This window comes from Corvus moneduloides, chromosome 13, assembly GCF_009650955.1.
Source record: "Corvus moneduloides isolate bCorMon1 chromosome 13, bCorMon1.pri, whole genome shotgun sequence".
NCBI classification, from domain to species: Eukaryota; Metazoa; Chordata; class Aves; order Passeriformes; family Corvidae; genus Corvus; species Corvus moneduloides.
This window is the reverse complement of record NC_045488.1, coordinates 7,694,421-7,710,554: the sequence shown is the minus strand read 5'-3', so window position 1 is coordinate 7,710,554 and position 16,134 is coordinate 7,694,421. Positions and strand designations below refer to the sequence as shown.

At 42.2% G+C, this 16,134-nt stretch overlaps 2 long non-coding RNA genes across 2 annotated transcripts in view; both read right to left on the bottom strand.

Moving 5' to 3' along the window:
* LOC116450651 overlaps window positions 1–7,064 on the bottom strand; it is a 50,233-nt gene extending 43,169 nt beyond the window's left edge. The window contains exons 1-2 of the long non-coding RNA XR_004242879.1: window positions 5,933–7,064; window positions 5,151–5,240 (exon numbers count right to left, since the gene is read on the bottom strand). This is a non-coding gene — a long non-coding RNA (uncharacterized LOC116450651). The remainder of the gene's footprint in view (window positions 1–5,150; window positions 5,241–5,932) is intronic.
* A 279-nt stretch (window positions 7,065–7,343) lies between these two features.
* LOC116450652 lies at window positions 7,344–13,091 on the bottom strand. The gene is made up of 3 exons (XR_004242880.1): window positions 12,831–13,091; window positions 8,511–8,790; window positions 7,344–7,717 (listed from the first exon to the last, which is right to left on the bottom strand). It is a non-coding gene; the product is annotated as an uncharacterized LOC116450652 (long non-coding RNA).
* Window positions 13,092–16,134: the final 3,043 nt, after the last annotated feature.

The following is a 16,134-nucleotide window of genomic DNA, read 5'->3' as shown; positions in this document are numbered from 1 at the left end:
GCTCTTGTTTATAAACAGCCTGGTTTGCTGAATTGCTGTATGCATCACTCCAGCAAAGATACACACAGGTCTCAGGTGCTCTGCACACAGCAAGAAATCTGCAAGGCACCAAGAAGTGAAGGAGAAGAGGTGGAGTCAATGAAATAGAAGTGCTGGAGAAGAAAAAATTCATATCCTCAAAGTTTCAGGACTGAAGTTCAGCAATGGAGAGAATTCACTGGCCTGGCAAGCCTGGCTGCTGCCACAGGAAAGCACTTTGGAACTGCCATAGCACTGTCCCCAGTATCCTTAGCAGTTATACACCCTGTTCTTCTCCTCAAGCACAGAACTACCTTGAAAATAGTTTGTCCCTCCTACAGTCAGCATTAACCAGTAATATTAACCAGCCAAGGCTTTGCTATTGAACCCAAATAAAATGCGATCAGAATTTGGGTTGATGAAGACCTGGTGGGGGAACTGCACAGAGCAGAGAAGAATTCATTTTCTTTTTCCATTGTGTCAGAATGAGCCCTCTGAAAAGAAGACTGTGCAGCTTTAATAATAAAAAAAAAAAGAAAGAAAGAAGGAAAGAAAGAAAAAAAGAAAGAAAGGTGCCTCAGTTGTCTCGGCAGCTGATCAACAAAGGAGCAGTCGTGAGCTGTAACCTCTTGGAGCTGCAGTCTGGAACATGACACATGTCAGGCTATGATAAATGGTGCGGAGTGTGTGCAATTTCAAGCGCAATGCCCTTGAGATGCTCAGGACCCCGATCGCAAATGTTATTGTTAAATTAAACCTTAAAGGAAGGATTGGGAAGGGGAGGGGTGAGCTTGTGCGTGTGTGCGTATGTGTGTGAGAGTATGTGTGCATTTATTTATTTATATATGGGTGGATATATGAAATGCACAGAAGAGAAAGGGAAAATGGCAAGGTGAGGAGAGAAAAACTTTATATTTCTTTTAATTGAATTGTGCATCTTCTAGGTCTGGCTGAGCTATGGGAGAACTTCAGGCAGGGTTTTTCTATCCTACAGGCATTTTATTACTTTTGCTCCATCACAATTTGATAGCTAGAGATCAGCTAAAGTAGGCAGGTGCAAGATTGGAAAGCAGGTAAATAAATAAATAAACACATGCCACAGATGTGCAGTTTCTCTAGCTCAAGTGTTCTGCATCCAGGTACCTTTGAATCCAAATGAGTGAAGCTTCAGAGAGTACTGAGTGCTGATTTTTGGGAGCTGCTGGTCTCTGAGGGCTAGTTTGTTAGCTGGGCTGTTGTTTGATGGTGTGTGTTTGTTGTTTCTGAGACAAGTACTCACTCTTAAAAGCTGCTCTGAGAAAGAGGCGACGTTCACATTCACCTCCCACTATGAAGAGTGCAGGGACTGAATTTTGCAAGTCCTCCAGGCAGATTTCAGCCCCCATCTGCAAGAACGGCCCCACTGTGCAGAACACTGCTTCTGTGGTGTCAGCATCCTTTTTCCTGTGGTTTTGGAATGGGAGTGGGGACAGAGGCAGTGAACAGTGTTTTAGACAAGCAATTGCAATAGTGTGAGTGCTGAAGGGGCATGGAACAATGATTAAGAAACAAAGCAACCTCTCCCATATGCTGAATAACCTTTTGCCAGGAGAGGTGGCAGGGAGGGCTCCATAAGCCTCACCCTCTGGATTTTGCATCATGTGGGTACTGTAGAGAGCAGGGACTGGATCTCCTGGGCTCCCATCTCTGCAGCTTCCAGGTGCTTCCTTACTCCCTCTAAAAAGATGAGAACCAACATACAACCTACCTTGAGGTTGTCTCTGGTCACCCTGCACCTGGACTTGCATCTGTTCCTCTCCCCTCTTCCTTCTGCTGCCTATTTTATGTCTTCCATCTTTCCCATGTGCAGAGGAGCCTCCAGTTTTAACTCCCACAGATTCCTCAGAAGTCCTCTCTTTACTTTCTCCCTTTCCACCCTCCCTCCCCCATCACATCCATGCTAAGTGCAATTAGTGTAGGCAGTGCAGGAAACACAGTAGAGAATGGAGCTGTGTAAACGAGGGGGAGGACACAGAGTGGGTGAGGTTTGGGGTGGGGAGAAACTGGAAAGTGTTCAAGGGGAAATGCTTACATGGCTTGCATAATTGAAGGGAAGAAGCAATGAACAACATAAACCCTCCACTGGAAAAGGAGATGGGAAAAGCCTTTAAATCATGATGAAAAGTAAATTCAAACAAACAGTAAAAGGTAACAAAGGACTAGCAGCGACTCATTTAGCAAGATATATTGTTTGTTCTAATTTTTACCAGGTACAAGACAAACCCACTGGTTGCAAATGACCAGCATAAGAGACCTCCATGACCTATTTCAAAAACACTTAGGACAAGGAAAACAGGTAGCAGAGATCTGGCTGCACCAGCAGTAATCCATCTGCTAACTGCTCCTGGGTACCTCCATAGTGACTCATTGTCCATTAAAGCCTTCAGAGTGTCACAACAGCATTAAAACCAAGACTCAGATTTGGGAAATATAACAAATTCAAAGAACATATTAGATACCAAAGTACTAAGATTATTATTTTTAGATGCATCTTACGAACATCCTACAGTTTGTTTTGTACTTTTTGGCTACTGTTGCCTAGCGTCCAGGAAAAGTCAAGTCCTTTTTTGGTTCTTTGGAACATTTTCCCCATGTTTCTTGTTATTAAAGAAAATAAACATTAGACAAAAGCGGACTTTATTGTATCTATAAATAATTCAATGCAGATGGATTCATGGAAAATACCAGCAGGCAGATTTTCAGAGAGAAAGAAAGAGAGGGAATGGTCTAAGGTTAGATGGTGAGGAAACAGAAAGAGTGAAGCAGCAAGAAACTGCAAGATGTGATGAGAAGAACAGACAGAAACAAGAAGGTAATGAACAGTAACTGAACATAAGGATACCTTGGAAAGACAACTCCATCTCTTCAAAAAGTTTGTATCCTTTAGTTACGAGCTTCCTGCTACCAAGGAAAAGAAGGCACTTGCTGTGTGTCTTGGGAGGGTACCAGAGATTTGCATTTAATCATCTCTCATCCTGATGTGTTACCTCTCCTAACTTTTCCTTTTGGGGACAGGTAGCAGGTGCTGACCATGTTGAGATGCTTATTTAATGATGCATCCCTCTCCTTTATGACCTTTCACAGGATCCTGTGAAAAGGATAGAAGCCTGTGTGGATAGATGCCAAAAAACTTGTTGATATTCAGTGTTCTGTCTCATCCTAGAAAAACACCTGTTGCATCACAACATGGAAGGTTATATGAAATGAACACTGAAAAAAAGCTAGGCCTGTAGGTTGGAGGAGCTGGTGAAGAAATGATTGGTGGGAATGAAATACACTTTTAGGAGGAATGGAGCAGCTTTGCTTGATTGCAAACAGCCATTTCAAGGCCACCAATTTTGCTGACGTTGCACCTGAAAAGCCTTCCTTGAGGTATTGCTTCTGCCAGGCAATGTGGAATAAAAGCCAGTTTAGGACTCAGCTGGAATCACTGAAGTAAACATAAAGGAAAAACGCGTGTTACATGGGATTCCTCCCTGCACCATGTAAGACATACGAGGCCTCTTTGTCCAGTCACTGCTGGGACATGGACTGTATTTTTGTGATGTATCTTGGCTTTTGTATCTGTGCATAACCAAAAGGCAATGGATACTGAAGTGGAAGGCAGAGGAGCTGTAAACCAGGTCTGTGGCCACAGCTGAATATGCCTCTGCTCCCTAGGAGTGCTTTTGGGAAAGGTGCTGCAGCAGTGAGCTATCTCCTGCAAACACAGGGCATCAGGGGAGGGAGACAGGAAGGTTTCTAGGGAAGAGAACCACCCACCCACGGGTGGGAAGAAAGGTTTACTTCAGACACTAGAGGAACAGAAGTAGAAGCATGGGGAGAAATCTTCTTCTTCCCATTCTGCTGCCTTGCCACATGCTGGGGGAGCAGCACATTGTTCTCCAGCTGAACAATGCCCAGTTCCCACCACATGCAACGGGAAAAGAATGTGAGCTTTGCTTTGCTTTATTATCAACTTGTGCTGTGCAGAGATAACTGCACAGGCTGCTCGGTCCCCGAAAAGCAAAGATGAATTTTGATCAAAATTGGATTACAGGGCATTTCATTTCTACTTAAGAATGGTTCTGAATTGGTTTCCCATTTACTCAATATCCACAAAAATAACAAAATAAAAACTGTCAAGACTGAATAATGCTGCTGAAAAGAAAAAATAAAGCTCAAAAATTTGCTGAAAAATAATTGGACTGAAACAGCTCCAAGTCAGATTAGCATTAAATCTTCTTAAGGATGATGAAGGCTCTTGCAACCAAAGGCAAGTTATTTCATTAGGCTGATTCTGCATATTTAATTCTCAGTGTGCCAATTTAATGTAATATTTTTTGGTTATCAGGGACCGTTCTTTCTTGATATATAATAATGACATTGCATTTGGTTTAAAAGTAGAAGTCTACAATCAAGGCAATCACAGACTATTAAGTGCTCAGTCAAGTCCCAATCAAATTGTGTTCAAATGGGTTAAAGGGAGATGGTCAGAGCTGCCAATCCCAAAATACAGCCCAGCCCTTCAGCCCATCCTGTGGCCAAAGGAGTAGTACTCTCTTGACTTCAGCAGACTCTGTGATGGAAAATATTTCTGTCCAAAACAAAATTGTCCTGCAATCTGGATAAGCTATTCAGAGCAGACAGTGGCAAATTTAGCCTTTTCTCCTGTTCACAAATCATCCATGTACGGACTTTGTTGTTTTAGTGCTTTTGCATGTATTTGCCTGACAAATACTAAATATAGAAATAGCTCAGCAGCCTGGTGACATTGATTATATCTTGCATTATCTACAATAGATTGTGGTGTATGACTGGTCCTTTAGGTTACGCTGCAATTTAGCCATAGAGCAAATATGTTAAAATACCAGTGTAAAACATACTAAATCAGATCCTCATGAATTTTAAAGCCTGGAGTCTGAAGCTCTTCCTCGATCTGTTTACTAAATCAGTGCGGCTGCTCTCGAATTAAAGTGCAGTGCCCCATAAGCAAGATCAGGCTTATGAGCCATCATAAACCCACTTTGCACTTGTAAATGGCAGCTGATTCAGCTGTAACCTGAAAGCAGTTTTTGGGACCAGAGTATTAAACATTTCCAAAAGTTTCTTACCATTGTCAACCATCTAGACTCCTTCAAAATCATCCAGCAGGCCAGGCTGTGGGTTCTGAATTAAGTGAAGTGTCTGTCCTCGGTAGGCATCTATTGAAATGCAAGAGAAATGTCCCCTTTGTATTAAAATGCTTGTTTTATAACTAGACATGTTTATAAATATGTGCGTGTTTGTGAGGGGATTGATTGAAAATAAAGTCATAATACCGAAAAGAAGAAAATCTTCATTTTTGCCAAACAATGTAGAAATGTTGCATGTTAGGGTCAGATACAGAGGCAGATTCCATTTAAAGGAAATTTTGAGGGCTCACTGTGATGGCACAGAAATCAATGTCAGTGTTTGCTACCCTGAGCCTAGTTTGGTCACAAATTGCTGCTTAAGGACCTCAGGTTTCACTCTTCCATAGAGGAGATAACGTATGTCTTATGGCTTAGTCTTTTTTCTGGTGCCAAAGGGGCAGAGCCGGGGCTGTAAATGTCTTCAAAACTAGACTGGAGAGGACTGAAGCGTACCCATGGCACAGGCTGCCCAGAGAAACTGTGGATGCCACATTCCTGACAGTGTTCAAGGCCAGGTTGGACAGGGCTCTGAGCAATCTGCTCTAGTGGAAGGTGTCCCTGCCAGCTCTGGGGGGGTTGGGCTAGGTGATTTTTAGAGGTTGCTTTGAGCTCAAACCTCTCTCTGTGAGATGACTGAAGGATATCCATACATTCCTTATGCCCTGAGTGGACATTCAGCCAAGAAATACTTGTTCTATAGTTACACAAAAACTATTTATTACCTATGAGAGATCTGATCCTCAAGTATGTGCCAGGGAAAGGAAAGTATTGCTTGGGTCATGTTGTCTCCTTTTGTCTCAGATATCTTGCAGTATTTCTCTCCAAGTAAACTTTTCTTGCTGATGTGCCAGTCTCTTGGAAAAAAAAAAAAAAACCAAAAAACCCAAAGAGACAAAAATTCCCCTTCTGCCGACATTCCCTTCCGAGTCTGGGAACCTCTATTGTCTTTTCTCTGGTAATAAATGATAATAATTAAAGGCAAATACACAATAATTAGTCACACTAGGTTTATCCATCTGGCATACCTGTATCTCATCACTGTGTCTTTGAAACAGATGACAAGCACCATATTGCACAACATCCTGCTAATGGGTCTGAGCAGGGAAAGAGAAGGTAAAAGGTTACCATGAAAAAAAAAGAGAGAAAGTAAAGAAAGTAAAAGGAAAAAAAAAAAAGGTTAGCAATAGGGACTGACATTATAAACATTGTAGAACACTTTAAAAAATAGTGGTGGCTGACTGTCAAGTTATAAACCACTTACCAGCAGATGGGTTTTCAACTGGGAGTTAGGAAAACATGGAAATATGCAGCCCTTGGCTTAAACTACCTCCTCCTTAAAATACCTGTACCTGACATACCTACTGTTGAAATAAGGATCATTTCCTGGAAGATTTTAGTTGGGCATGCAGATATATGAGGAAAACAAACCATTCTAAAAGCTAACTGAAAATTTGGTTTCTTTCTGAGGATAAGACATTACAGATCTAGTAATCAGCTATTTTGGTCCCTCTTTCCTAGGTTGATTGATGCACACCAGGAGTCTCTCCATCGCTATCAGGGCTGCCTGAGAGAAGGCGGAGGAAAATTAATACAGCAAAGAATTTTCAACAAATATTTGCTTCTTTAAAAAAAAAAAGATCATACAAGTTTGGCATTTGATTTCTGGGAACTTGTGAGAAGCAGAGATTTACTTGTATAAATAATCACAGGGAGCCAATTTCAGTCACACGTATTCAGATTTCGATTAAACCTCCACGAGTGCTTCAACTCCCTTTCAAAGAAAAAGCAGATCCTGGCATGGTCTGAGAGCTGATTGTCTGGTTGTAATGATTTTTGTGTTGCAGTGCAGTCATGCCCAAGATGTCGTCTGTGGAGCTGGGCCCAGCTATGTTACCTAGCTGCATAAAAACGAAGAAAGCAAACAAAGGCAGTGCCTGACCAAAAGCCTCCACAACCTTAGTGTAAGATGAGCATCAAGCACAAAAGTGATTTTCTGCTTCCCCAGGTCTAACCTGCCTGAGCCTTGCAGAGCTGATAGCTGAAAGCTACCAGATGGCACTCTCCGAAGCAATAATATTCATTTTTAAAGTAGTTGATGATAGATTCTGAGGTAAAAAAAAGTCATTTGTAATTTACACCCACTACCCATCCGAGCTTCAAGGCAAAATCTTCCTTCATAAACATCAAGCTGCCCATCAAGCTGCCCTGTCACCTGCACTCTGTGAAGATTTGTATCTGGCTGGGATTTAGTGAACATCTCAACTCTGCCTTTGCAATGAAGCTGACTCTTCTGTAGGTGTTATTGAGCTCAAACTCACCACAGGTCATGAGGTGGTTGATGTGATGCCAGTAGCTGAACTCTTCTCTGTTGAACATCCCAATCTCAGGAAGAGAATAATCATGACCTTGGCCAAGCTTCTCTGCACTCAGGCAATGCATCCAGGTGTTTGAAAAAGTGGTAATGGCAAATTGGTTCATTTTCATCCAGTTCTTGTGCATTGGGAACTCTGATCATACAGAAAGATAAAGAAAATAATGGAAAATGCCTTTTGAATGAAGGGAGGTTCTACAAGTGATGCTCCCCTAACACCTCCTACTGAACTCTGTCCCTGACCACGTTAACATAAGGAATGCATCATTAACTGAGTCGAAAGAACAGATTTTTTTTTTTACACCTGGAGCTTATCTTGCACAACTCTGCCTCCCAGAAGCACTTCAGCCAAGCTAAGCCCACTGGTGTACATCACACACAATAAGCTGTGATGCTCTTGCAATAGTCTGGAAACGCAAAAATTTGCATTGGTCTGCAAATGAATTGTCTCCCTCAGTCTGGGAAGAACCATGAAGCTCTGGGATGGGGAACTTATATAAAACCAGAGCAAAACCCTGGAGTTTGTCATTAATTCTTCCTAGGTAAATTAACTGGGGACAAGCTTTTCAAAATGCTTCCTGTACATATTTTCTATACAAAGAGACCTTCACTTGTTTGTTTCTCTCTTCCTCTGGACAGTCCCTGGTGATGATTTTCACAGCTCTTATGGAAGCAGCTCATTGTTCTGCAGAGACTTAATTAAAGTGTACTTCCATGTGAAATTAGGCTATTGTATTTATTTAATCTTTATGGTAATTGCTGTAGAAGGGCTGTGACTGCCTGCATCCTACTCTCACACCCACCTCCCTCTCCACCCCATGGCCACCACTCCCTGAAGGAAATGGCAAGTTGTTCTGTCCTGGTTGAACTCCTCATCTGCTCAAGTGATGCATTTGAACTTTAACCCACGGACAGCAATATTTGCTCACCATGCCAGCGTCTTTCACAGAATTAAGGTGTGCTGGAAATGCTCTGCAGAGAGAAACATTTGTTTGTGGTTTTCTTCTCCCACATGTCAGCTGATGCTACATTGACTTCTTACAACTGTACTGACTTGTCAGCAGAGCTCATGTGATATTTCACACTTTCTGTGCCAGTCCATACATCTTTCCTAGGCTGGAATTTGTCTTGAAACTGTGCACTCCATTGCCGTGGGAAAGCTTTTTCTTAAAATTAAAAACTAAATGTCTATGAGTCCAGCTTAATCACCTGAAATGTTAAAGATACAATGTCAATGAACATACAATTGCCAGGTAAAATTTATGTCCAAATATTATCCAAGCAAAGTGTAAAATAAAGCTCTGGCACTTGGTTACTCTTGTGGGGAGTAGGAGGAATGGTTTCAATTTGTTTTCAGAACATTTCCACAGTGAGATGAGTCTGTTTTCCAAAGAGATGTTGGTAAATTGAAAACAACATCAGGTTTCATTGAGTCCACTGTGCCTGGAAACGGATGAGTAGAGTTGCAGTGAGGAATAAAAATGAAATAAACGTAATTAAAGTCTCCAAATGATCTGATGCCAAAGTGATTGGCATTTTTTATTTTGTCCTCAAAGACTGAGCTCCCAAAAAGTGTTTGTCCTGAGATGCACCAGCAGACAGGCTATCTGCCCCCCTCTCAGACCATACCTAAACTTCAAATCTGACTCAAGAGAGTCACATCACAGGAAGAGGAAAATTGAGGTCTCTGGCTCATCACTGTAAAGATGAAATTGCATTTTCTGTCATAGTCCAACATCCTGTTTAAATTACTGTTGCTGCAATACTCTCACATACAGAGGCTTCATATTTAAGATAATTTTTCAGATTGGTTGAATAAAACACAAGAATCCAGCATTTCATAAATCAGTTGTCTGAAGCACAGATTATAATCCAAAGCATTTCCAGAAATTCTCTCATCTGTCTTCTGCCAGGTATGTATTTTATGCAATTGATAACCTCCACTTTGTTTCCATATGAAACCATTCTCTTTCATTCTGTCCCATAGGGCTCTGTGCTGGCCCTGGTGCTTGTGAAGCTCTGAATTGGCTTCCTCTTCTAAATCAGCATGAGGAGTGAATTATTATTGCAACATCACATCACTATCACTCAGATTCACTTTGATTTATCTGCCGGCTGATCCCAACAGCCCAGCTCTGCTTTCTTGCTGGGTTGATGCAGCTATTGTTTCAAATCTGGTGGTAGAGAGACCATATCTGTGCTCTTTCTTTGCAGCTTGCCTTTCTGGATGGTGGGCTGTGTAACTCCATCCTGACATAAGGGACACGTCCAGCACTTTGGAAGAAGATATGAGAAACCACTCACTAGGCAAAAATGGAATAATTCATCTCCACTGCGCTGAAAAAGCTTTAACCTAATCCTTTGGGCACAGAGAATTGCTTCAACTCGAGGTTTTATAGCCATTCAAAACTTTTTTAGTGTTAACCCTGGCTATTCCTCTTCTCCATGTAACTATCTGATGGCTGTATAGATCCCACCGAAGTCTGACTCTGGGGAAATCTTCCCACAAGATTAACTTTTCTGACACTCTAATACCTGAGCTAATATTTCTTACTCTGTTTCATTTTTTGTTGCAACCACAACAAGGTAAAGAAAGGATGATTCATAACTTCTGAAGAGGCATAATATTCAAATATCTGGAAGCTTTAGCTGGCGTTTGAAGGTGACCCATCATAGGTGCTGTGTTTGTACATCAAATGAGTCATATTCCAGTCTGAGAGGGCTTCCTATCTTAGGAAAACACCAGATTTAGTAGCTACCTACAATAACCAAAGGTGTTCAAAAAATGAGTAATTTGCTTTTTTGCTTGTTTTTCCCTGGAGCAGGCTCAGTTTTTAGGTAAAGGGAATCTGGGGGATTGTTTGCGGGACTTAAATTTGACTTGATTTTGCTCCGTAGCTATGACCTCAGCTATCTGCAATCTGTTCCTACACGTTCCCCCTTGTGCAAGTCTAGGAAAAGGGGGCATGAGCTCAGCAACTCAAATAAGCTTCCACCTGCAGCCCCTCTTGAGTATATCTCCTTAGACCCCTACCTATTTTGAATTTCTTCTTTTGTACAATGCCTCCTCTCCTCAGAAAATTGCTCTTTTATTGAGCTTATTTTTGGACTCCAAAGGTGCTGTCAGGAAAGGCAGAGATGACAGTCCTCTTTGATGCAATCTGGGTAATATGACTGCACTTGCTGGTGTGTTGTACCTACAGGAGTGTAGGGAATGCATCTGAGGGGACGTTTGATCTTCCATGACTATCTCTTACGATCCCATTTTTATACGGTTTATATACACTCCACGTGTGTGCAGGCACTGCAGCACCAAGGACTGATCTCAAGCAGAGCGTGGCCATGTTTAAACTGGCCAGTGTTATCCTTCAGCCCCTGAACAATCCATGGGGGTGGCCCCTTTGGCCACCTTACAGGGCCTAACAGAAAGAAACAAGGAAAAACAAAACAAAAAGCCCAGCGACTATGAATGGGTAGAAACTTCAGCTCCATTATCACTCCCCTTCATCTGCTCAAAAACCCTCGCTGCAGGGGTTGTCATGGTGATGCAGGTTTGACCTCTCACTTTTTACTCTTCCAGGAGCTAAAAAGGTAAAAATGAGCCATTCTGTCTCGAATGAAAATCAACCTTCCTCAGTCAAAGGACCCCGAATTGCTTTTTCCCTTTTTCAAACCCGAATGTTTCCATAGGCGACACAGAAATATATAAATAACCAGCACCAGCATCAAGGAGCATCTGTGGGATGTGGCAGTGGCCATGGTGGATGGGGCTCAGCAGGAATGGTCCATCCCTAAGTTTCTTAGAAGTCACAAGGTGCCACCTCCTGCATTTCCCCTTTGCTGTCTACATTCTGTCTCTGCAGCCAGCTCCTTACTCAGCCACTTCAGTGTGGGGTTCGTGCTTGTGGCAGCTCTAGGGCAGAAAAATCAAACTATTGATTGAACTGTGTGGCAGCCTCATAAGGCATTATTAGCAGCTTGCTATAAGCAGGACCAGAAAGGGTAAAATCATTTATTTTTATTAATATTCTCGAGAGTTGGGCTTTAGCGAACCTGCCGTTTCCCTGGGTTGGCAGCAAAGTGATTGCACCGTCTCCTCGTTCCTGGATGAAGCTGGAAATGCACATGGAGGTCCTTCTGTTTGTGTGAGGGGGTGGTCTAATGTGTTGGGATAGAGTCCTTGTCTGAACTACGAGCCGAAGTAATCTCCTTCTGTCGATTACTACTGAATCTAAGTCCTCTGCTTTGATAACCAAATCCTTCCCTACTTGCTCATTCCCCCCATCCAGTCTCTCCTTCCACCACTTTCACGCAGTGCCAGGGTAGTTTGACATGTGAAACCAGCATGAGTTCAAATCAAATATTCAGGTTACTGACAAGCTGGCCTTGAATGAAACATTTGAAGAACCTCTGATGCAAATTCTCTGATGCTTAACACATCTCCATCAAATCTCTTCCTGCATGAGACTCTCTCTACCAGTTCTACCTTAAACAAAAGCTACTGAATTTATCTGACAGAATCAAAACAACCCAAGGTATATATATAAATACACACACACATTTATATATTTTGCATGTGTGTGTGTATTTATATATGTCATATATATATAAAGCGCCAGCCTTAAAATCCTACTAAACTGCAACTGAAGTCTGGAGTCATCTAAAGTTCAAATATTTCCCATGATTTTGGTATGGAAGTTTATGAGAAGTGTTTCTGGATGGTATACCAATGTAGAAGGTCCTCACAGCACCAGACTACAGGCGTTCAGCTCCTCCCCAAACACCATTTTCCCCAAACCAGGGACCATCTCTCTGAAGATCCTTCACTCACACATCTTTGCTTCCACTTTTCTGTCCTTACAGATGAATCTTTAGTGGAACAGGTTCAACAGACAGGGTCTGATGGTCCTTCCTCCCACCCCATGTGCACTCACCAACCCCCAGACATGCTCCACTGCCTGGGCCATCGCCCTTGAAAGCTTTGTGCCTGAACCCCTGAGGTGTTTCAGCAGAATGAAGGCACTTCTGCCTCCCATGTGCTCCAGAAGCAGAGCTGTGCTGAACACCAAGTTCCTTCAGGCCCAAGACTATCACTCAGACCCAGCCATGGGACCTTCTTAGACCTTCCCTTTTGCTCCTTTGCAAAGCAGTAATTCTCAAGCCATTAGGGCCTCCCCCCTGCCCACCATCTCAGTAACTTCAAGTGTTTTGAGAGCTGAAGAAGATGGGCAACCCCTGCCATGACCCACCTTTCTCCTTTGCCAGCCTCCCCGGTGTGTGCAGACCTTCCTCTCCCCATCACATATACCAGCAGCCTGGGCTGTCCTTGTCACAGGCCTCATGCTCATTTCTGGAAACAGCCACAGGCTCTCCCTTCAATGCCATCACCTCCTCCAGCTCCAGCAGTGACCATCACTACAAGAGTCACCATGACCTCCTGATTCATTCAGAAGAAGCATGTCATGGAGAGACACAGTAGATTGCTTCTTGCTCTCAGCTAGAAGACCATGATGCCCCGAGTTATGAAAACAGACAGTATTAGTGACAACACTCTAAGAGCACCTTGTGGAAGGGCATTCCACAGGTTAATTATATCTGTGAAACTTTTCCTTTACAACAATACAGCCCAGTGAGTCTGATTTGCCTCTATAAAAGGTGGCTGTCATATCCCATGCAAGCCATTTCTCTAGCACAAACAGGCATTTTCTAAGGTTAAGCCTTACAAGGGAAAAAGAAATATTTTCTCGGACATACCCTTTTGTCTTAATTTTGGTTATACCAAAAGCAAATCTACCTCTACACAGACTTTCTTTGGGGTGGGAGGGATTGAAGCAAATAGTGCCCTGATCCCATTGGTTTTGTACTGTAACACTTTGGAAATAAGATAATGAGGGGATGTTAGGGAAGTGCTAACTTCTGTATATTCATACTTAGAAGTTCAGCCCTGAAATGCAAATTAAAAAGGACTTACCACCACTTTTTCTCTCTCTCTGTTATCCTGCATTTTCCACAGCCTGAAAGATATAAGTCATTAGATAAATGACTGCCAGTGGAATGCTATAGCTGCAATGTAAACCATGAAGAAAATATCCATAACAACAACAACAATAACAAAATAATGCCTCCCTCAGAGAAAAGTTCTGCTTTTCACATTTAAATGTACTAGTTATCAGTTATTCCTGTTCATAGGGCATTAAAATACATGCTGTTTCCTAAGCACTGGTGCAGCTCTAACTAGACTCAAGCTTGGAGCTAAAATAGAACATTTTTTACCAAGCAGTATAATGTAAAACCGTTGTCTAAACATCTCTTCTCCTTACTAGGTTTCTCTACAGTTTTCTCCAGAGAATCCTGCTTTTTCTTTATAGCATCATCATTTATGTCTTTGTTTATTAGTGGAATGAACTTGTCAGTAATTCTCTTCCCACCAGCCAACCTTTGTCCCAGCTCCCTACGTGCTCATCTCTCCAGCTTGGATCAGACACAATGGAGAGAGCTCCTGCCAAAGTCGTTTCAACATCAGCCATTCAGCCTGCTGCAGGGCAAGGAGGTCACCTTTGGAGCCTCGCCGGTGGCCTCTGGAGCCCAGAGGTCACTGTGGGACCAGCAAACAGTGACCAGGGCTGCAGTGGTCATGCCCAGTGACTCTGGTGTCCAGAAGTGGCACTGTGAGATGGAAGAGATCTTTCAGAGTGCCCTGAACACACAGGCATGGACTCAACCCAGGCATGGGGTGGGAAGAGGTGTCTGATGGGATTCCCAGGACAGACAGCTTCCATGTGGCATTCCATGCTGGGCTGGGCTGTAAGGTGCTGCCACGAGGCTGGAAGCAACTTTAATGCCAAAGACCCCTGAGATATGAGGGTGATTCTCAAATTCCAGGACTCATCTTCTGATTCCACCACTCTAATTCACCAGTTTAACCCATACACTGCCTGGACACATCCTGCAAGTGCTCCATCCTTCAAAAAGACAAAGTTTATCTCCTCTCAGTATTTTGGTTTTAACTCACAACTTCTGCTTTCACGGTTGCAAGGGTACTCTAGTCTGACTTTGAGTCCTGCCAGAGATTTACATCTGTGAATTTTAGGTAAACCAGCTGTGGAAACTAGTGACTAAGAAACTCTTGCCTAAAGTTGGAGCCGATTAGCAGCAGAGCCCCCGTGAGTGGCTCCTCTCCGACGGGGGGATTTGCTGTGCGAGTGGCCTGCTGCAGGTTGAGAAGTCACTGCTTGTCAGCTGATCCATGGCAACTGTCTGTCCATGGCAAATGGGAGATAATTTAAGGGAGTTTAATCCTTTTTCTTTGCCAGTCCACATGATGAGTTCGTGCAGGGTGGTTGGTACGCAGTAAATTCACACCGTAATTTACTGTTCACTAATTTCCCCAAGCTTTTAATTTCACAGTGTCTCAGTTTCCTCATCTGTACAAGAGAGATAATAAATACTTTCCTTTCTGGCAGGAGTGCTCGAGATCCTTCAGCAGTAAACATAAAAGCAAACATCTTAAAATAGTTACTTACAGAAACTTAATTTTTGGGGTAAACAGTTATTTGTGTCTGATCTTATACTACAACAGCATGAGACTACAGGTAGAAGCAAATAAAATTTGAAAAGTAAATAACTACTAATGTTAAAAACAGCTAGGATACTGACCACAATATTATTTATATGCAACTGGAATTGCAAATACTTTTTTAAAGCTTTCTGTTTCAATCCATCTGTGATTCCTTATAAAGGGAACAAAACTAAAATGATGTATTTGCCATAAAGATGCACTAGACTGTTTCCTTTAAAAAGAAGCAACATGTGTCAGGAAGGCCTAAACCTTGTATTTCTCAGGAGGCCCTAAACTTCTTTTTGAGCAAGTGATGCATGATCAGACCCAGAAAACATTGTGGTTTTATTTCAGATTTTTCTAGACTGTAATAGCCCGAGGGTATGTGCTATAAACTGGAGGAGTTGGAGGAGACTCGTTTTTAAGAGGAACATGTTTAGGTTTCTGTTTTTGATTGGAATGTTTGTTTTAAACTTTTCTTTTAGGAGAACATTTCAATACTAGTCACAGTTTCAATGATGACTAAATTCACATTGCAATCCCAGTCCCTGGGAATTGTCCTATTCTTTCTGGTGCAGCTGAGACTTCAAGAAAGGAAAATTTGCCTTTAAAAATTATTCTTCATGCTGAAATTATGAGTACAGTATTAAAACCTAAAGACTGTGGAGGTCAGGAAGCAAAATGAAAATCAGGAACTTCTTTTCATTAGCATCCATATACTGAAAATTCAGATTAACATATAAAAAGAAAACACTTGAAACTTGTGTATATGGATATAAGACTCTTTTTTTCCCCCACAGCTGCTGAAGAAAACTTTTAGATCTGCTCCTGCTCCAGTAACAAAGCAGTTTAAATTGAAAACGCTTTCCATTTCTTCCTTTTCTAATTCTTCAGGTATTTCTGAGTGATATTTCACACTGGCAAAGAACAACTAATTCCAATCAGCGGTTGCCTCCTTGAGAGAGTTACAACGAGGTGCAAGTCAGCTCTGCTCC